Below are 23071 nucleotides of genomic sequence, written 5' to 3' on the forward strand. Positions count from 1 at the left end.
ACGTTGAGACTGTTTAGTGTTTCTAGCTTATTCCACTGGTTGAAGTAAGTAAGAGATTTTTAAAGGTTTTCTTGTGACATAAGCAGGGAAACAGGGCATCATATTCTAGACAAAAAATGACAGACATCTGACGTCTTTAGGGATTTTTACAACGGTGTATCCAATTTCACAAGACTAGAATTTAAGTTATGCATCGAAAATAAATGTTTCGCTGTCTGCTAGAGGTACGCTGTCGCTAGATGTCTCTCTAGTGCAACTACCATATTATTTTACGTAACGATACAAACAAGACATTTGCCTTTCATCTTTACAAAATACAAAACAGAATGTTGTTGTTGTTGTGGTCTTCAGTCCTGAGACTGGTTTGATGCAGCTCTCCATGCTACTCTATCCTGTGCAAACTTCTTCAACTTCCAGTACTTACTGCAACCTACATCCTTCTGAATCTGCTTAGTGTATTCACCTCTTGGTCTCCCTCTACGATTTTTACTCTCTACGCTGCCCTCCAATACTAAATTGGTGATCCCTTCATGCCTCAGAACATGTCCCACCAACCGATCCCTTCTTCTAGTCAAGTTGTGCCACAAACTCTTCTTCTCCCCAATCCTAATCAATACCTCCGCGTTAGTTGTGTTGTAACGTCCCCTTAGAAAAATTATAAATGACTGTGCTTAAACTGTCACACAATATTTTTAGCGCAACGCAATCTGACTTTCAATAATCCCTACAAAAGAATGGCCCTGACTAACACTAACCTATACCTTTCACGAATCACTTACCTCACAAAAATCTTCGTTACTCAAACTACTGCAAGACAGCGTGCGCCACTACTGCCAGCTAAATAAAAGATTCAAACTACTGAAGGCACTAACTACTGATAGGCATAGTTAGCAAATGAAAGATTCTGATAGAGAACATAGAATGTATTTACCTTAATAGTGTTCAAAAGTCATAACATACAGGGTGTTATAAAAAGGTACGGCCAAACTGTCATGGAACATTCCTCACACACAAATAAAGAAAAGATGTTATGTGGACATGTGTCCGGAAACGCTTAATTTCCATGTTAGAGCTCGTTTTAGTTTCGTCAGTATGTACTGTACTTCCTCGATTCACCGCCAGTTGGCCCAATTGAAGGAAGGTAATGTTGACTTTGGTGCCTGTGTTAACATGCGACTCATTGCTTTACAGTACTAGCATCAAGCACATCCGTACGTAGCAAGGTGTCCCGACAGGAAGACGTTCGAAGCAATTGATCGGCGTCTTAGGGAGCACGGAAAATTCCAGCCTATGACTCGCAACTGGGGAAGATCTGGAACGACGAGGACACCAGCAATGGACGAGTCAATTCTTCGTGCAGTTGACGGTAACCCTAATGTCAGCGTCAGACAAGCTGCTGCTGTACAAGGTAACGTTGACCACGTCGCTGTATGGAGAGTGCTACGGGAGAACCAGTTGTTTCCGTACTATGTACAGCGTGCGCAGGCACTATCAGCAGCTGATTGGCCTCCACGGGTACACTTCTGGGAATGGTTCATCCAACAATGTGTCAATCCTCATTTCACTGCAAATGTTCTCTTTACGGATGAGGCATCATTCCAACGTGATCAAATTGTAAATTTTCACAATCAACATATGTGGGCTGACGAGAATCCTCACGCAATTGTGCAATCACGTTATCAACACAGGTTTTCTGTGAACGTTTGGGCAGGCATTGTTGCTGATGTCTTGATTGGCCCCCATGTTCTTCCACTTACGCTCAATGGAGCACGTTATCATGATTTCATACGGGATACTCTACCTGTGCTGCTAGAACATGTGCCTTTACAAGAACGACACAACATGATAGAGCTCCTGCACATTTCAGTCGAAGTGTTCGTACGCTTCTCTACAACAGATTCGGTGACCGATGGATTAGTAGAGGCGGACCAATTCCATGGCCTCCACGCTCTCCTGACCTCAACTCTCTTGACTTTCATTTATGAGGGCATTTGAAAGCTCTTGTCTACGCAACCCCGGTACCAAATGTAGAGACTCCTCGTGCTCGTATTGTGGACAGCTGTGATACAATACGCCATTCTCCAGGGCTGCATCAGCGCATCAGGTATTCCATGCGACGGAGGGTGGATTCATGTATCCTCGCTAACAGAGGACATTTTGAACATTTCCTGTAACAAAGTGTTTGAAGTCACGCTGGTACGTTCTGTTGCTGTGTGTTTCCATTCCATGATTAATGTGATTTGAAGAGAAGTAATAAAATGAGCTCTAACATGGAAAGTAAGCGTTTCCGGACACATGTCCACATAACATATTTTCTTTCCTTGTGTGTGAGGAATGTTTCCTGAAAGTTTGGCCGTACCTTTTTGTAACACCCTGTATATAGCAGTTCATGACATCCAGTCTTACAAATTTACTGCCTCCGATGGACACACGTCCAGATCATCCGCTCTCAAAACTCCGCCATTTCTCTCCACGCATCCACCACTGCTGGCGGCTCACCTCCAACTGCGCAACACTACGCACTGCCCAACACTACAATGGCGAATATTACTCCAACAATGCAAACCAACCACAGTCTTCACACAGCACAGTCAGTGATTTTCATACAGAGCGCTACATGGCGTTACCAACATAAAAACCTAAACAGCCTACTTACAATGTGATCTACCCATCTAATCTTCAGCATTCTTCTAAAGCACCACATTTCGAAAGTTTCTATTCCCTTCTTGTCCAAACTATGTATAATCCATGTTTCACTTCCATACATGGCTACACTCCATACAAATACTTTTAGAAACGACTTCCTGACACTTAAATCTATACTCGATGTTAACAAATTTCTCTTCTTCAGAAACGCTTTCCTTGTCATTGCCAGACTACATTTTATATCCTCTCTACTTCGGCCATCATCAGTTATTTTGCTCCCCAAATATCAGAACTCTCATTTCCTAATCTAATTCCCTTAGCATCACCCGACTTAATTCCACTACATCCCATTATTCTCGATTTGCTTTTGATGATGTTCATCTTATATCCTCCTTTCAAGACACTGTCCATTCCGTTCAACTGCTCTTCCAAGTCCTTTGCTGTCTCTGACAGAATCACAATGTCATCGGAGAACCTCAAAATTTTTATTTCTTCTCCATGGATTTTAATACCTACTCCGAATGTTTCTTTTGTTTCCCTTACTGCTTGCTCAATATACAGATTGAATAAAATCGGGGATAGGCTACAACCCTGTCTCACTCCCTTCCCAACCACTGCTTCCCTTTCATGTCCCTCAACTCTTATAACTGCCATCTGGTTTCCGTATGCCGGCCGGAGTGGCCGAGCGTTTAAAGGCGCTACAGTCTGGAACCGCACGACCGCTACGGTCGCAGGTTCGAATCCTGCCTCGGGCATGGATGTGTGTGATGTTCTTAGGTTAGTTAGGTTTAAGTAGTTCTAAGTTCTAGGGGATTTATGACCACAGCAGTTGAGTCCCATAGTGCTCAGAGCCATTTTTTTTTTTTTTTTTTTTTTGTTTCTGTACAAATTGTAAATAGCCTTTCGCTCCCTGTATTTTACCCCTGCCACCTTCAGAGTTTGAAAGAGAGTATTCCGGTCAACATTGTCAAAAGCTTTCTCTAAGTCTACGAATGATAGAAACGTAGGTTTGCCTTCCCTTAATCTATTTTCTAAGATAAGTCATAGGGTCAGTATTGCCTCACGTGTTCCAGTATTTCTACGGAATCCAAACTGATTTTCCCCGAGTTCGGCTTCTACCAGTTTTTCCATTCGTCTGTAAGGAATTCGAGTTAGTATTTTGCAGCCGTGACTTATTAAACTGATAGTTCGGTAATTTTCACATCTGTCAATACCTGCTTTCTTTGGGATTGGAATTATTCTGTTCTTCTTGAAGTCTCAGGGTATTTCGCCTGTCTCGTACATCTTGCTCACCAGATGGGAGCTTTGTCAGGACTGGCCCTCCCAAGGCTGTCAGCAGTTCTAATGGAATGTTGTCTTCTCCTGGGGCCTTGTTTCGACTCTGACCTTTCAGTGCTCTGTCAAACTCTCCACACAGTATCGTATCTCCCATTTGATCTTCACCTATATCCTCTTCAATTTCCATAATATTGTCCTCAAGAACATCGCCCTGGTATAGACGCTCTATATACTCCTTCCACCTTATTGCTTTCCCTTCTTTGCTTAGAACTGGGTTTCCATCTTAGCTCTTAATATTCATACAAGTGGTTCTCTTTTCTCAAAAGGTCTCTTTAGTTTTCCTGTAGGCAGTATATATCTTACCCCTAGTGAGATAAGCCTCTACATCCTTACATTTGTCCTCAAGCCATCCCTGCCTAGCCATTTTGCACTTCCTGTCGATCTCATTTTTGAGACGTTTGTATTCCTTTTCGCTGCTTCATTTACTGCATTTTTATATTTTCTCCTTTCATCAATTAAATTCAATATTTCTTCTGTTACCCAAGGATTTCTACTAGCCCTCCTCTTTTTACCATCCTCTGCTGCCTTCCTTACTTCATCCCTCAAAGCTATCCATTCTTCTTCTACTGTATTTCTTTCCCTCATTCCTGTCAATTGCCCCTTATGCTCTGTACAACCTCTGGTTTAGCCAGTTTATCCAGGTCCCATCTCCTTAAATTCCCACCTTCTAGCAGTTTCTTCAGTTTTAGTCTACAGTTCATAACCAATAGATTGTGGCCAGAGTCCACATCTCCCGCTGGAAATGTCTTACAATTTAAAACCTGGTTCCCAAATCTCTGTCTTACCATTATATAATCTATCTGATACCGTTTAGTATCTCCAGGCTTCTTCCATGTATACAACCTTCTTTTATGATTCTTGAACCAAGTGTTAGCTATGATTAAGTTACGCTCTGTACAAACTTCTACCAGGCGGCTTCCTGTTTCATGTTTGTGACATGTTTGTGGCACAACTTGACTAGAAGAAGGGATCGGTTGGTAGGACATGTTCTGAGGCATAAAGGGATCACCAATTTAGTACTGGAGGGCAGGGTGGATGGTAAAAATCGTAGAGGGGGACCAAGAGATGAATACACTAAGCAGATTCAGAAGGATGTACGCTGCAGTAGGTACTGGGAGATGAAGAAGCTTGCACAGGATAGAGTAGCATGGAGAGCTGCATCAAACCAGTCTCAGGACTGAAGACCACAACAACAACAACAACAACAACAACAACAACAACCCCCAATCCATATTCACCTACTACGTTTTCTTCCCTCCCTTTTCCTAATACGGACTCCTCTCACCCATGACTATTAAATTTTCGTCTCCCTTCACTATCTGAATAATTTCTTTTGTGTCACCATACATTTTATCAATTTCTTCGTCATCTGCAGAGCTAGTTGGCATATAAACTTGTACTACTGCAGTAGGCGTGGGCTTCGTGTCTATCTTGGCCACAATAATGCGTTCACTATGCTGTTTGTAGTAGCTTACCCACACTCCCATTTTTTTATTCATTATTAAACCTACTCCTGCATTACCCCTATTTGATTTTGTATTTATAAACCTGTATTCATCATAGCGAAAGTCTTGTTCCTCCTTTCACCGAACTTCACTAATTCCCACTATATCTATCTTTAACCTACCTATTTCCCTTTTTAAATTTTCTGACCTACCTGTCCGATTAAGGGAGCTGACATTCCATGCTCCGATCCGGAGAACGCCAGTTTTCTTTCTCCTGATAACGACGTCCTCTTGAGTATAAACAGAATAAGTTACTTAAAACCAAGTTAAATAAAGACCAAAGCACAGTTATGCAATATAATTAGTCTAAAATGTACATTTTTCTGACCGCAGCATCACAACAAAAGACACAAACTTTTAATATGGACTTAATTGTAAATAGATCCACAGAAACTGACAAAACTTTGGAAACATCAAAGATAGAACACATTACTGTGTATAGTACGGTACAGGAAAAGCATTGGCATTCAAAAGAGATTCCATCCGTTTCGAAAAGCATAACTGCAGGTCGTGTATGGTATTTAAAGGTTTCTTATATTGTTCTTCCTACAAAGCACAGGCAAGTCCATGCAACGGTGAAGGAGGTGGATAGTGATCAGGTACCCTTCTCTCCAAAGTAGACGAAACGGTTCAATAGCAGTGAGATCTCGTGGTTGTGGTAGCCAGTGGTGATGCGACAATTCATTCACGAGCTCAAAAAACCAATCCTGATCGATGAAAGTTCTGGGAACAGGGGTTCGTTCGTATTGTAACACGACATCACCACTTGGGAACAAACATTGTACCTAGGGATGGACATCATCAGCCAAAATGATTACATAATCGTTCGCAATAACGCGGCCTTGCACAGTACCCGTGGTGCCTAGGGAATATCAAAACATGGCTGCCCAAATCCTCACCGAACTTCTGCCATGATTCATACTTGGCGCGTAAACTCGGCCACAAGTTGGAAATAGTGTGAAACAAGACTTACCAGACGAAATGAAACTCTTCCGTTGCTTCGTAGTCAATAGCTTATGGCGTCGGCACGACGTTTTCACGTTACGAGCATTTGCATCACTAATGAGTGGTTTTGGAATTACAGTTCGCCCTGATATTTCTTGATTTTGGAACTCCCTTTGTGTTCTTTTGTTGCTGACAAGGTTTGCGAGTGCGACATTCTGTTCTCCAGTGACTTCTGCAGCTGGCGTCCTCTTACTTTTCATCAAAATCTTTCATGCCCGTCAGTCACGATGATTCAATACACACTTTCGTCCGTGTTTTGACTTAGCGGAAGATGTTTTTCCGCTTTCCCTTTGTGCGGCATAAATACCCGATACGGCCCTTTTTGAAACGCCAAACTCTTCGGTTACCCTGGTTACGGAAGCGCCCACCATACGTTCACCAACAATTTGTCCACGTTGAAGTCGCTTACCTGCGACATTATGCAGTCACAACTACACGGTACACTTTTCTGACCAAGACTGGAACTTTCAAAGTATTGAGAAAATTCTACAGGTGCCATTCGTGGGCAGATACATCAGCGCAACCTGCATGTTTGGCTAGCATCTGCATTTATGTTCATCTATATCTACATCTATATTTACACTCTGCAAACCACCCAACGGTGTGTGGCGGGGGGCACTTTCCGTGCCACTGTCATTACCTCCCTTTCCTGTTCCAGTCGCGTATAGTTCGCGGGAAGAACGACTGCCGGAAAGCCTCCGTGCGCGCTCGAATCTCTCTAATTTAAATTCGTGATCTCCTCGGGAGGTATAAGTAGGGGGAAGCGATATATTCGCTACCTCATCCAGAAACGCACCCTCTCGAAACCTGGACAGCAAGCTACACCGCGATGCAGAGCGCCTCTCTTGCAGAGTCTGCCACTTGAGTTTGCTAAACATCTCCGTAACGCTATGACGCTTACCAAATAACCCTATGACGAAACGCACCGCTCTTCTTTGGATCTTCTCTATCTCCTCTGTCAACCCGACTTGGTACGAATCCCACACTGATGAGCAATACTCAAGTATAAGCCGAACGAGTGTTTTGTAAGCCACCTCCTTTGCTGATGGACTACCTTTTCTAAGGACTCTCCCAATAAATCTCAAACTGGCACCCGCCTCACGAACAATTTATTTTATATGACCATTCCACTTCAAATCGTTCCGTACGCATACTCCCAGATATTTTACAGAAGTAACTGCTACCAGTGTTTGTTCCGCTATCATATAATCATACAATAAAGGAGCCTTCTTTCTATGTATTCGCAATCCATTACATTTGTCTATGTTAAGGGTCAGTTGCCACTCCCTGCACCAAGTGCCCATCCGCTGCAGATCTTCCTGTATTTCGCTACAATTTTCTAATGCTGCAACTTCTCTGTATACTACAGCATCATCCGCGAAAAGCCGCATGGAACTTCTGACACTACCTACTAGGTCATTTATATATATTATGAAAAGCAATGATCCCATAACACTCCCCTGTGGTACGCCAGAGGTTACTTTAACGTCTGTAGACGTCTCTCCATTCACGCATTCTCTCGAAGCACGCATTATCTCGGTGCTGCCATATATTTGTCCGACCCAAAAAAGCTTTTAAAATCATGGAAGTTCTTGTTAATGTAGGTTAGACTTGTGAAATATGTAGTTCTCCTTTCGGAAACGACTGGTAGATAATGAACTGAAAAGAAAGCAGGAGAGACACTTCCTGGCGTTCGACTTCCTTTCGTTCCCTGCCGCCTTGCCTTGTAGCAGGTACAGCCGTTGGCTTCGCACAGCCTGCCGTGGAACACGACGGGCTGTAGGCGCCGCCGAAGGAAGGTGCTTAGCGGCAGAGACTCATAAGCCGAGCCATCAGCGCCGGCTCATCTCATCAAACCAGCCGCAATAAACAGCGGATTCGCCGGGCGCTGCGCCCTGCTAATGAGAACTGGCGTGAGTGCGGCCTAATCTCCGCTAATGCGACAGTCCATCTCACGCCTCGCTCTCCTCGCCTGCCAGTTCCCGTACAGATGCTGCGTATTTTCTGCTTCTTTTTGCTATTTCTATTCTTCATGACTGTTGTCAATATAAAGACAACTACTCAAAAAAATTAATTACATTTAAACGATTTTTTTTTTGTCATCAGTCTCTTGACTGGTTTGATGCGGCCCGCCACGAATTCCTTTCCTGTGCCAACCTCTTCATCTCAGAGTAGCTCTTGCAATCTATGTCCTCAATTATTTGCTTGATGTATTCCAATCTCTGTCTTCCTCTACAGTTTTTGCCCTCTACAGCTCCCTCTAGTACCATGGAAGTCATTCCCTCACGTCTTAGCAGATGTCCTATCATCCTGTCCCTTCTCCTTATCAGTGTTTTCCACATATTCCTTTCCTCTCCGATTCTGCGTAGAGCCTCCTCATTCCTTACCTTATCAGTCCACCTAATTTTCAACATTCGTCTATAGCACCACATCTCAAATGCTTCGATTCTCTTCTGTTCCGGTTTTCCCACAGTCCATGTTTCACTACCATACAATGCTGTACTCCAGACGTACATCCTCAGAAATTTCTTCCTCAAATTAAGGCCGGTATTTGATATTAGTAGACTTCTCCTGGCCAGAAATGCCTTTTTTGCCATAGCGAGTCTGCTTTTGATGTCCTCCTTGCTCCGTCCGTCATTGGTTATTTTACTGCCTGGGTAGCAGAAGTCCTTAACTTCATTCACTTCGTGACCATCAATCCTGATGTTAAGTTTCTCGCTGTTCTCATTTCTACTACTTCTCATTACCTTCGTCTTTCTCCAATTTACTCTCAAACCATACTGTGTACTCATTAGACTGTTCATTCCGTTCAGCAGATCATTTAATTCTTCTTCACTTTCACACAGGATAGCAATGTCATCAGCGAATCGTATCATTGATATCCTTTCACCTTGTATTTTAATTCCACTCCTGAACCTTTCTTTTATTTCCATCATTGCTTCCTCGATGTACAGATTGAAGAGTAGGGGCGAAAGGCTACAGCCTTGTCTTACACCCTTCTTAATACGAGCACTTCGTTCTTGATCGTCCACTCTTATTATTCCCTCTTGGTTGTTGTACATATTGTATATGACCCGTCTCTCCCTATAGCTTACCCCTACTTTTTTCAGAATCTCGAACAGCTTGCACCATTTTATATTGTCGAACGCTTTTTCCAGATCGACAAATCCTATGAAAGTGTCTTGATTTTTCTTTAGCCTTGCTTCCATTATTAGCCGTAACGTCAGAATTGCCTCTCTCGTCCCTTTAGTTTTCCTAAAGCCAAACTGATCGTCACCTAGCGCATTCTCAATTTTCTTTTCCATTCTTCTGTATATTATTCTTGTAATCAGCTTCGATGCATGAGCTGTTAAGCTGATTGTGCGATAATTCTCGCACTTGTCAGCTCTTGCCGTCTTCGGAATTGTGTGGATGATGCTTTTCCGAAAGTCAGCATAGGTGGGGGTGGTGGGATTACTCATGGGAAAATGCCGGTAGTTGTGGGTGTTAGAGCTGTACCTTTTTTAGACTGAAGTCAGCTGACAGGTATTCCTGCTTAAGGGAAGTCTCTCTAACAAAGAAACCACTTTCGACAAAGCTTAGGTATCCGATTAATGAGGGAATTAGTATATTTCATCAAAAAATACGAGGCATTAGAGATAAAGTTAGTGAACTGCTTATAGATGTTGACTCTGAAATTATTGGTATATCTGAACACTTCTTAAATAAGGAGATAATTCAGAGGCTTCCTTTACCAGGATACAGGTTGGCTGGCAGCTTTTCTAGGAGCTCTTTGCGGTGTGGGGGAGTAGCCATGTTTGTGAAAAACGGTATCCCATTTGAGTCAATTGATGTTTCAAAGTACTGCACTGAAAAGGTGTTTGAATGTTGTGCAGGTGTGGTTAAATTTAGTGGAGCTAAACTTCTTACTGTTGTTATTTATAGATCCCCAGACTCCGATTTCACAACATTTTTGCTAAAGCTAGATGAGGTTCTTGGTTCACTTTATAGGAAATACAAAAAGTTAGTTATGTGTGGTGACTTCAATATAAATTGTATAAGGGATTGTGCAAGGAAAAGGATGCTGGTAGACCTCCTTAATTCATATAATCTTATGCAAACCGTATTCTTTCCAACGAGAGTGCAAGGGAACAGTAGAACAACCACAGACAATATTTTTGTTCATTCGTCATTACTAGAAGGGCATTCTGTTAACAAAATGGTGAATGGCCTTTCAGATCATGATGCACAATTTTAAGTCTAAAAGATTTTTGTGCTGCAACACATGTTAAATATAGTTACCAACTTTTTAGGAAAGCTGATCTAGTTGCTGTAGAGACTTTTGTAAACCTTATCAAGGAACAAGAGTGGCAAGATGTTTATAGTGCTGATACAGTTGACAATAAATATAGTGCGTTCCTCAAGACTTTTCTCGTGCTCTTTGAAAGTTGCTTTCCGTTATAACGTTCAAAACAGAGTACTAGCACAAACAGGCAGCCTGGGTGGCTGAGGTGGCTGACTAAAGGTATAAGAATATCTTGTAGAACAAAGTGGCAATTATATCAAAACGTTAGAAACAGTCACAATCTAAATGCAATAGCCCATTACAAACAGTATTGTAAGGTGCTTAAAAAAGATATTAGGAAGGAAAAAAGTATGTGGTATGCAGATAGAATAGCTAAGTCTCAGGATAAAATTAAAACCATATGGTCAGTCGTAAAGGAAGTGGCTGGTCTGCAGAGACAGGTCGAGGATATAGAATCAGTGCGTAGTGGGAATGTCCGTGATACCGATAAGTCGCATATATGTACAGTATTTAATAATCACTTTCTGAATATAGCAGGTGAACTAAATAGAAACCTAGTCCCAACAGGGAATCATATAGCGCTCGTAGAAAAAAGTGTTCCGAGACTGTTACCTGAAATGCTCCTCCATGATACTGACAAGAGGGAGATTGAGTTAAGAATTAAATCACTAAAGACCAAGAACTCTCATGGATATGACGGGGTATCTAGCAGAATACTGAAGTATTGTTCTAAATATGTTAGCCCAGTACTTAACCATATCTGTAACTTTTCCTTTAGGAGTGGTCGGTTTCCTGACCGATTAAAGTACTCGGTAGTGAAGCCACTTTATAAAAAGGGAGACAGGGATAATGTTGATAATTATAGACCTATTTCTATGCCATCGGTGTTTGCTAAAGTTATCGAGAGGGTTGTATATACAAGGTTACTGCAGCATTTAAATTCACATAATTTGCTGTCGAATGTACAGTTTGGTTTTAGAAATGGCTTAACAACTGAAAATGCTATAGCCTCTTTTCTCTGTGAGGTTTTGGACGGATTAAATAAAAGGTTGCGAACGTTAGGTGTTTTCTTTGATTTAACGAAGGGTTTTGACTGTGTTGACCACAAAATATTACTGCAGAAGTTGGAACATTATGGAGCAAGGGGAGTAGCTTACAATTGGTTCGCCTCTTACTTTAAGAACAGAAAGCAGAAGGTAATTCTCCGCAATATTGAGAGTGGCAATGATGTTCAGTCCCAATGGGACACTGTTAGATGGGGCATTCGCCAAGGATCGGTGCTGGGGCCACTGCTGTTTCTTATTTATATAAATCATATGCCTTCTAGTATTACAGGTGATTCAAAAATATTTCTGTTTGCTGATGACACCAGCTTGGTAGTGAAGGATCTTGTGTGTAATATTGAAACATTATCAAATAATGTAGTTCATGAAATAAGTTCGTGGCTTGTGGAAAATAATTTGATGCTAAATCACAGTAAGACTCAGTTTCTACAGTTTCTAACTCACAATTCAACAAGAACTGATATTTTAATTAGACAGAATGGGCATGTTATAAGCGAGACGGAACAGTTCAAGTTCCTAGGCATACGGATAGATAGTAAGCTGTTGTGGAAAGCCCATGTTCAGGATCTTGTTCAGTAACTAAATGCCGCTTTATTTACCGTTAGAACAGTATCTGAAATAAGTGACATTTCAACACGAAAAGTAGTCTACTTCGCATATTTTCATACGCTTATGTCATATGGTATTATTTTTTGGGGTAATTCTTCTGATTCAAATAGGGTATTTTTGGCTTAAAAACGGGCTGATCGAGCTATGTGTGGTGTAAGTTCGAAAACCTCTTGTCGACCCCTATTCAATAGTCTCGGAATTTTGACATTGCCCTCACAGTATATATTTTCTTTAATGTCGTTTGTTGTTAGCAATATTAGCTTATTCCCAAGAGTTAGCAGCTTTCACTCAGTTAATACTAGGCAGAAATCAAATCTGCATGTGGAATGCACTTCCTTGACTCTTGTGCAGAAAGGAGTGCAGTATTCTGCTGCATCCATTTTCAATAAGCTACCACAAGAACTCAAAAATCTTAGCAGTAGCCCAAACGCTTTTAAGTCTAAACTGAAGAGTTTCCTCATGGCTCACTCCTTCTACTCTGTCGAGGAGCTCCTGGAAAAGCTAAAAAATTAAGCAAATTCCAGTGTTACATTCTTGATTTTCTTTATTTAAACTAACGACGTGTCGCCTGAGTATGTTTCTTATATTTCATTTTATCTGTTTCTACAATCGTGTTGTAATTTCATGTATTGACTCGTTCCATGACCATGGAGACTTCTCCTTAATGTGGTCCCACGGAACAATAAATAAATAAAAAAAAATAAATAAATATGTCGCCAGACTCATATATTCTACACACCAACGTGAATAGTCGTCTTGTTGCCTCTTCCCCCAAGGAGTTTAGAAATTCTGATGGAATTTTATCTATCCCTTCTGCCTTATTTGACCGTAAGTCCTCCAAAGCTCTTTTAAATTCCGATTCTAATACTGGATCCCCTATCTCTTCTAAATCGACTCCTGTTTCTTTTTCTATCACATCAGACAAATCTTCACCGTAGTAGAGGCTTTCAATGTATTCATTCCACCTATCTGCTCTCTCCTCTGCATTTAACAGTGGAATTCCCGTTGCACTCTTAATGTTACCACCGTTGCTTTTAATGTCATCAAAGGTTGTTTTGACTTTCCTGTATGCTGAGTCTGTCCTTCCGACAATCATATCTTTTTTGATGTCTTCACATTTTTCCTGCGGCCATTTCGTCTTAGCTTCCCTGCACTTCCTGTTTATTTCATTCCTCAGCGACTTGTATTTCTGTATTCCTGATTTTCCCGGAACATGTTTGTACTTCCTCCTTTCATCAATCAACTGAAGTATTTCTTCTGTTACCTATGGTTTCTTCGCAGCTACCTTCTTTGTACCTATGTTTTCCTTCCCAACTTCTGTGATGGCCCTTTTTAGAGATGTCCATTCCTCTTCAACTGTACTGCCTACTGTGCTATTCCTTATTGCTGTATCTATAGCGTTAGAGAACTTCAAACGTATCTCGTCATTCCTTAGTACTTCCGCATCCCACTTCTTTGCGTATTGATTCTTCCTGACTAATGTCTTGAACTTCAGCCTACTCTTCATCACTACTATATTGTGATCTGAGTCTATATCTGCTCCTGGGTACGCCTTACAATCCAGTATCTGATTTCGGAATCTCTGTCTGACCATGATGTAAGCTAATTGAAATCTTCCCGTATCTCCCGGCCTTTTCCAAGTATACCTCCTCCTCTTGTGATTCTTGAACAGGGTATTCGCTATTACTAGCTGAAACTTGTTACAGAACTCAATTAGTCTTTCTCCTCTTTCATTCCTTGTCCCAAGTCCACATTCTCCTGTAACCTTTTCTTCTACTCCTTCCCCTACAACTGCATTCCAGTCGCCGATGACTATTAGATTTTCGTCCCCCTTTACGTACTGCATTACCCTTTCAATATCCTCGTACACTTTCTCTATCTGTTCATCTTCAGCTTGCGACGTCGGCATGTATACCTGAACTATCGTTGTCGGTGTTGGTCTGCTGTCGATTCTGATTGGAACAACCCGGTCACTGAACTGTTCACAGTAACACACCCTCTGCCCTACCTTCCTATTCATAACGAATCCTACACCTGTTTTACCACTTTCTGCTGCTGTTGATATTACCCGATACTCATCTGACCAGAAATCCTTGTCTTCCTTCCATTTTACTTCACTGACCCCTACGATTTAAACGATAGCAGTTTTTCCGCCAAGCCGAACTGGAAACGCATCCAGGGCCGGAGTTGAGGTGTGGAGGACCTGGGGCAACAAAAGAGTGGAGGAGGTTAAATAATAATTTTTATCGTTAAGTGTTTTAATAATTCACTGCGAGAAAAAATAATAAAATTACAATACAAGAAAGAAAGCAAATTAAGATATGACTTTAACGAATGGAACTTCACGAGCGTTTTTCGACGAAAAATCAATCATGGTTTCGCTGAAATCATTGTGGCGTTGAAGATATTACATGAACAGGACGCTACCAATCTTACATCCGTTTTTCAGCTGTTTTCAAAACCTTTTGCCATTTCAGTTAAAACTGCAGCTGTATATGTGCAAATGGAATCGATAGATCTGCAGTGCAACTCCTCTTTAAAAGACAAATTGTTTACGGCAAAACTGTCCACGAGTTCTACGTGTTTTTCTTAGAAAGAGTTTCAACGTCTCCACAATCAGGTTGCAAGTGCGATAATATTTCGATCAACATATATGCGTAAAAGACTTTTTTGTTTATGAAACTGAGTCACTATTACCTGGCAACCCTAACGACGAACATCTGCGAAATTGTCTGCATCTGCCCATAAGCCGATAATTTGTACCAAATACAAATTTTTTTGTCTGCACGCGTGAAAAAATCATTATATGAAATTGAATGTTTTTTATGTGAGATGTATATTGTTATGAATACGAACCAAGCCCCATGCAAGGCGATTTCATTGCCATCAAAATGCGGGGCCATGGCTGTTTCCCCCTTTTTCCACTCACACAGCGTAGCTTGATGGTGGTGGAGGATGCAGCCAGGTGACAGACGTCCGTACACGAGCGACAGCATAACATACGTGCAGAATTCTTCGCCATTCCTGCTCTACATTGCCAGTTAATCATGGGTTTCTGTAATAACAGCTTTGCTTGAAATTGATGTTTTCCAACGTTAATAGACCATAAATTTATTTCACAATTAATGTGAATGTAAACTCTTCATCAACAAACAGTTTGTATTTCTTTACTGTCTGTGAACACAAAAATACTATTTTGTAAATACTCGTCACCGAAGTAGTACAAAGCCTGACATATACTTCTTATTTCTGTAGCTTCTCAGTATGAAACAACGTTCTGATATGCATCTCACCAGCTGATTAAAATTTCATAACAGACAAGACTGAAATAACCTTCTTGGGTACAAAACGCAGTAAGCATCTTTCAATGGTTATTAATTATTTTTATGAACAGTTTAACTGGATTTACTTTCATCAGTGATGTACAGTAGTAGGCCACATAACAAAAAGGCTTTATTCCAAAAAAATGACATTTATTCTAGTGTGGCCAAGACGAGACTGAATATATTTCAAAAAATATATTTAATATTGAATACCGATTCATTTATTTCAGAATCAGATAATAATCACAGTTGGAGTGTGGTATAACTTCAGGCCACTTGTCGCAGTGGATGGCCATCGATTAGCAGGTCATTTTATTCGGAGACGTGATAAACTAGACCCATGTGAAGTATATGGGGTGCACTCAGCCTCGTGATGCCAACTGAGGAGCTACTCGACCGAATAGTAGCGGCTTCGGTCAAGAATACCATCATAACGACCGGGAGAGCGGTGTGCTGACCCCACGCCCCTCCTATCTGCATCCTCCACTGAGGATGACATGACGGTCGGATGGTCCCGGCAGGCCACTCGTGGCCTGAAGACGGAGTGCATGTGAAGTATATAAAATCCTCAGGATGTACGTTTATCAAGTAAAATGGCTCAAATGGCACTGAGCACTATTGGACTTAACATCTGAGGTCATCAGTCCCCTAGAACTTAGAACTACTTAAACCTAACTAACCTAAGAACATCACATACATCCATGCCCGAGGCAGGATTCGAACCTGCGACCATAGCGGTCGCGCGGTTCCAGTCTGAAGCGACTAGAACCGCTCGGCCACATCGGCCGGCTAACGAGTAAAAATGCCTAATATACTTTGTAGTTTTCACTAAACGGAAATATTATTGCAATAAACACTCTGATTACTCACTGTACCACACACTGTGTAGGTGGCATAGTTCTCTGTGATACCGCGCAACTTCTGTTCACTACAAGCTCCGTCATCAGAAGTTCGAGCGCAGGGCAAAAAATTTGTTGCCAGTAATGGTAAAATTATTGGAGTTAGAAACGGAAATGGAGATAATAACAAATCCTTTATATATGACCACATCAGAAGTAGCGTGCACTGAACACAACCAAGAAAATCGGAGCGCATTTCCCCTACTGCGTGAACCCTGACTGCAGAATTTCCCTACACAACGTCTGCATTTGTCACTTACAGAGATATACAAAAATGTCAAACATACACCATGTTTTAGAATGTGAGTAGTCGAGGGCGGTTAGTGCTGCTGCGACATCCACACCATCTGCGCTATCGTTTTCAAATGTTGACAATACCATCACTGAAAAAAAAACTATGTTCTTAACTTCCATCATAGCTCCTCTTTTAACTATCAGCTTCAAATATATAGGAAGTAAGCATAAATGACTTGTTACTTTAAATCACGACACATGCACCAAACTGATTCAAAAATTACTTTTACAACAGAGAAAAATGTGTCTCCTGTAGAAGCAAAAGTGTCTAGCAAGTCTTAGCACATTTTTACGAATGAAATACCACATTAGTTTTAGTATTTGAATCTAAATCACTTTTACATATCATCCTTTCGTGACAAAGAACTAAAATACTAAGTAAAACTTGGAAAGATATTAATACTGCATATTATCAAACGCTGTTTGTAATGCAGAAGAACTGTTGTCTCACTTATACCTATATTAATATAAGTTTACTGTAATTAAACAACTCTGTGAATTTTCCTAATTCAAAACATCGAAAAATTCATAAAATTAGTAAAATAAAATAAAAGAAATTTCGTGACAAAGCTTGTGTGTAAATGAACATGAAACAGTTGTCATAAAACAAATTTGAATAACTTTTTTTCTAATGGGCCTGCAGCGTGCATGAGGTCGAGGAACGACATATTTAATTTTTTGGTATGGATTACAGCTCCGCCATTGATTTATTTACTCCTTGTGATTACAAATTTAGCCATACGACAGGCACGTTAGGTGTTTAGCTACTACCAAGAGTAAGTGTGCAGATGGTATAACAGGCATAATACCGCTCCTCTTGTCTAAGATAGTTATTATATCTGTGATGCGTTATGCTTACATTTAGCTCGTATTATATGGATCATAATGCATCTTGTTCGTATTTCTTTTATGTTATGGTCACTTTATTTCTATTAACTTTTAGTTATGTGATCTAGGTAAAAATATTTTTGAAAAATGTAAATCTAAAACTATACAGAAAAACACCCAAAGCACTTCCTTAATGAACAAACATATTTTAAACACAAAAAAATCCTGGAATGTTTTATTGACTTTTAAGGAAAAGAATAAATGATCATGACAAACAGTAGACAATATTATCTCTGAAAAACAAACACATTCACTGACTTTCCGCGAAATGTAAGTTCCATGTAATATCGCTGGAACTGTGGCTTTAAAAAATCTGCAAAAAATATTTTTAGCGACATCTCGCAAATAGATAGAGATAAATATATAGAAAAACGTATAGGAATATATAGAAATAACGTGATCATAACGTGAAACAAACACAATTGGACTCACACTCCTAGATGCAATATGGAACAATTCGTACCAGCTGAGACGTAATTGCAATGTACCATAGGTAGATGCAGTAACCAAGTAGACATAAGGAACAGTATTATGTCTGTTATATGATCTGGACACATACGCTCGATAATGGCAAAACGCCGAAACGAGCTCGTCATCTGACTTTGTAATCACTATAAGTAAGCAAACCAATCGTGCTGCAGGAAGGTGTAAAATGAAAACGTCGATAACATATTTCTTGCCATTGTAGGTCATTGGTGAAATTAGGTGGGATATTAAATGAAAAGTTTGCAATTCGAATACTTTTGTACTAACTAGGAAAATATTTCGTAACGAAGTCAGTGGTGGCTTATAACAATACGTCTGCAATTGTCCCGCAAGTCAAGATGGCCGCCGAGTGAGATCACAGGTATTTTCTTCGTCCGCTAAAAGAACTTATTTAAAAGGAAATAGTGTTAAATTTAAATTTTCTTTGTTTCATATACTTGGTGTAGTGTCCATTCTTGTCACACAACTGAATGTTAGCGTCCCAGCAGAGCTTGTTCTTGAAGAAACTTCGTGTAATTTGAAGTCCCGATAACCACGAAATAACCCGAAATTTTGCGTGACATAAACACAAAAAATTCTATTCAAGTATTCTTGATAGTGGACAATTCGTTAAAAAAAGACCGCTACTAGTTTAGTCACTGTCTATTGTCGCAATAAAAGTATAATTAAACGTTTCCAAATCGTAATTAACTAATAGATTTCGTATTGTTTACTAGTTAGATAGACGCGATATAGGCCTAAATTCCCCGAGTTATAAACGCTTAAAAACCTGACCAAACAGCTTGATAATGTATATTTCCTAAAATCAAAATATTACTAATTCATTCTTCTATCATTGTATCTCTAAATCAGTACAAAAACAACAACAACCGTACGAAAGAACTTTGTGTCGTTTTTTGTTTACATACTGACAATCTCGCATCATTTGCAAATTTAAAACATGCTTTAAACTTAATTATCCTTTTGAAACTGACCATGAGTGAAAAATGTGGGAACTGTTATAGGGTAGTGAGTAGAGGGATATGTTGCCAGACTTGTAGGATATATTTTCACCGGGGGTGGGGGGAGGGGGGTGGGGGGATGCAATGGGGAGAATGTTTGAAGAACAGAAGAGTCTCTCTCCTGAAACTGCAGAGTATGCAGTAGGAACATTTAGATTGGGGAACAGGAAAGGAAAATCTGTACCCTTCAGGCACAGTTGGAGGAAGCAAGAAAGGAACTGATAAGGATCATGGGAGATAGAGGGGGGGGGAGGAGGGTTTTTGGGAACTAGCAGCTGGTTGGGGTTGAAACGTCCCCTTAGAAAAATTATAAATGACTGTGCTTAAACTGACACACAATATTTTTAGCGTAACTCAATCTGACTTTCAAAAATCCCTACAAAACAATGGCCCTGATTAATAATAACCTACACCTTTCATGAATGACTTACCTCACAAAAATCTTCGTTACTCAAACTACTGCAATACAGCCTGCGCCAATACTGCCAGCTGAATAAAAGATTGTAACTACTGAAGGCACTAACTACTGATAGGAATAGTTAGCAAATGAAAGATTTTGATAGAGAACAGACAATGTATTTACCTTAATAATGTTCAAAAGTCATCATATAAATATATCAGTTCATGATATCCAGTATTACAAATTTACTCTTTCTGATGGACACACGTCCAAATCGTCCGCTCTGAAAATTCTGCCATCTCTCTTCCCACATCCACCACTGCTGGCGGCTCACCTCCAACTGTGCAACGCTATGCGCTGTTCACATCCAACTGTCCACCACTACAATAGCGAATATTTCAACAATGCCAACCAGCCACAGACTGCGCACAGCACAGTCAGTGATTTTCATACAGAGCGCTACGTGGCGTTACCAACATAAAAACCTAAACAGCCTACTTACAGGGGATAGGAAGAAAAGGAACGCGATCTGACAGTTTTATCATCAACACCAAAAACAGGTGTCTACCACTGCCAGAGTTAAGTGGAGAAGAGCCTCAGATAGAATGAGGAGCTGGAAATGTGCAACACACTTCAACCAAGGCCAAGAAGCCTAGGAATGTACTAAGTGTTTGGAAGAAGAGAGTGTTGCTGCTAGGTGTAGCCATGGGCAAGGTGTAGACCCTCACTTACAGGAAAGTTTAGGGGCAGCGTACCAGGTCACCAGTATCTTCAAGCCAAATGCATGGCTAAGGCATGTGATAGAGGACTTAGGATCTTTATGTAATGACTATAAAAGAGAATCATGTAGTGGTAGTGGGTGGGGTGGGGAACAGTTGGATAGGGATGGGGCATATGACATAGGTGGTGACCTGGACAAGATAGCTTTTCCGACTCATGGTACCAAGGTACACTTTGTTGAGCTGTTCTGGCGTCATGATCGACTAGATGGAGCTGTGAGGCGAATCAGTGTGGTGTTATGGATGGCACTGAGGGAGGCCAATTTTTCTCATGTTTCTATGGTGCCCATCAGGACTATCAAGAGACGGGGTTTCACTAAGCATGGCCTACACCTAAATAGGACTGGGAAGGGAAGACTGGAACAGCTGATTCATGAAAGTATAGGGGATGGATGTGGGGCTACACATGGTCAAATACCTGTTGGCATAGGTAGGAAAAGTAAGTCTTTTTAGGATAAATCCAGACAGCAGGTTCTCCTGCCTAAAGAGTATCTCCAGCAGTTTAAAAAAATGCTGAAACAATCACTCACAAGACAGATTTTTATCCTCCAAATATCACACATACCAGATGTCCCAAAGAAAAACAAACCATTGGAAAGAGTAGCATGGGGCATTTCACAGACTTAACAATCCTCCATCAAAACAGGCAATCAATAAAAAATAAAACAGCTATTAGAAGTTGAGCTCCAATCTTTGAACTTCACAGAAATCCAACATGTAGTATTATCATTGTATGATAGGGTAAACTCTTACTGCAGAACTGCTTCAAGGGGTGGTGGAGCATGCATTGATATCAGAAAAGGAACACAGTTCAAATCACGACATGACCTCAGTACAGTACGTCGAGACAAACACTTTGAAATATCAGATATTAAATTAACAAGGCTTGATATCACCAAGAAATTAATCATTTTGTGTGTGTATAGCATCTCCCAGTGGTAGTGTGGACACTTTCTTCAATAAATTAACAGAAGTTCTCGAAAAATTCTCAAGTACAAAGGTCAACACAATTCTGTGTGGGGACATTAACGTCAACGATGATATCATAAAAGAATCCAGCAGCACTCTCATAAATATCCTTCAAAGTTTTGACATGTCCCTATTGGTCAATAGTGCAACAAGGGTTACTATAATTATTGCATCAGTAACTGTCCACAAGGCCACAAATATGGACAGGGAAAAATGTGATGTAGCTGTAAAAGATCTCAGACTATCATTCCATCGCTGTCAAGTAGCAACAATAAAATCAGGAATCGAATCATTCGCTAAACTACAAGTCTACAAACGACATATCAGAGATCAAAATAAAATATTTTCAAAAGAACTAGCAAAACAATCCTTGGAATGAAGTATAAGGAAACCAATGTGAATATGAAATTTTCTAAATTCACAACATAATTTAAATTGGACTTTGAAAAGGCATTTCCAAAAGTGTGCATCTCTGTATCAACATCTCACAAAAACAGATGGATAACAGCAGGTATTAAGAAGTCCACCGAACACTTAAATACCTCATTTCCATGAAAAAGATTTGCAACGATCTAGAAGTCTTAAATTTAGATATGTACAAAGTTTGAATTCCGTAGAAATGTTGGAACACGAGAGGCAATACTGACCCTACGGCTTACCTTAGAAAAAGATTAAGGAAAGGCAAACCTACGTTTCTAGCGTTTGTAGACTTAGAAAAAGCTTTGACAATGTTGACTCGAATACTCTCTTTCAAATTCTAAAGGTGGCAGGGGTAAAATACAGGGAGCGAAAGGCTGTTTACAATTTGTACAGAAACCAAATGGCAGTTATGAGGGCATGAAAGGGAAGCAGTGGTTGGGAAGGGAGTGAGACAGGGTTGTAGCCTATACCCGATGTTATTCAATCTGTATATTGGGCAAGCAATAAAGGAAACAAAAGAAAAGTTTGGAGTAGGTATTAAAATCCATGGAGAAGAAATAAAAACTTTGAGGTTCGCCAATGACATTGTAGTTCTGTCAGAGACAGCAAAGGACTTGGAAGAGCAGTTGAACGGAATAGACAGTGTCTTGAAAGGAGAGTATAAGATGAACATCAACAAAAGAATAACGGGGATAATGGAATGTAGTCGAATTAAGTCGGGTGATGCTGAGGGAATTACATTAGGAAATGAGACACTTAAAGTAGCAAGGAGTTTTGCTATTTGGGGAGCAAAATAACTGATGATGGTCGAAGTAGAGAGGATATGAAATGTAGACTGCCAATGGCAAGGATAGCGTTTCTGAAGAAGAAAAATTTAACATCGAGTATAGATTTAAATGTCAGGAAGTCGTTTCTGAAAGTTTTTGTATGGAGTGTAGCCATGTATGGAAGTGAAATGTGGACGAAAAATAGTTTGGACAAGAAGAGAATAGAAGCTTTCGATATGTGGTGCTACAGAAGAATGCTGAAGATTAGATGGGTAGATCACATAACTAATGAGGTGGTATTGAATTGAATTGGGGAGAAGAGGAGCTTGTGGCACAACTTGACCAGAAGAAGGGATCGCTTAGTAGGACATATTCTGATACATCGAGGGATCA

Source organism: Schistocerca serialis, chromosome 7, assembly GCF_023864345.2.
Source record: "Schistocerca serialis cubense isolate TAMUIC-IGC-003099 chromosome 7, iqSchSeri2.2, whole genome shotgun sequence".
Lineage (NCBI taxonomy): Eukaryota > Metazoa > Arthropoda > Insecta > Orthoptera > Acrididae > Schistocerca > Schistocerca serialis.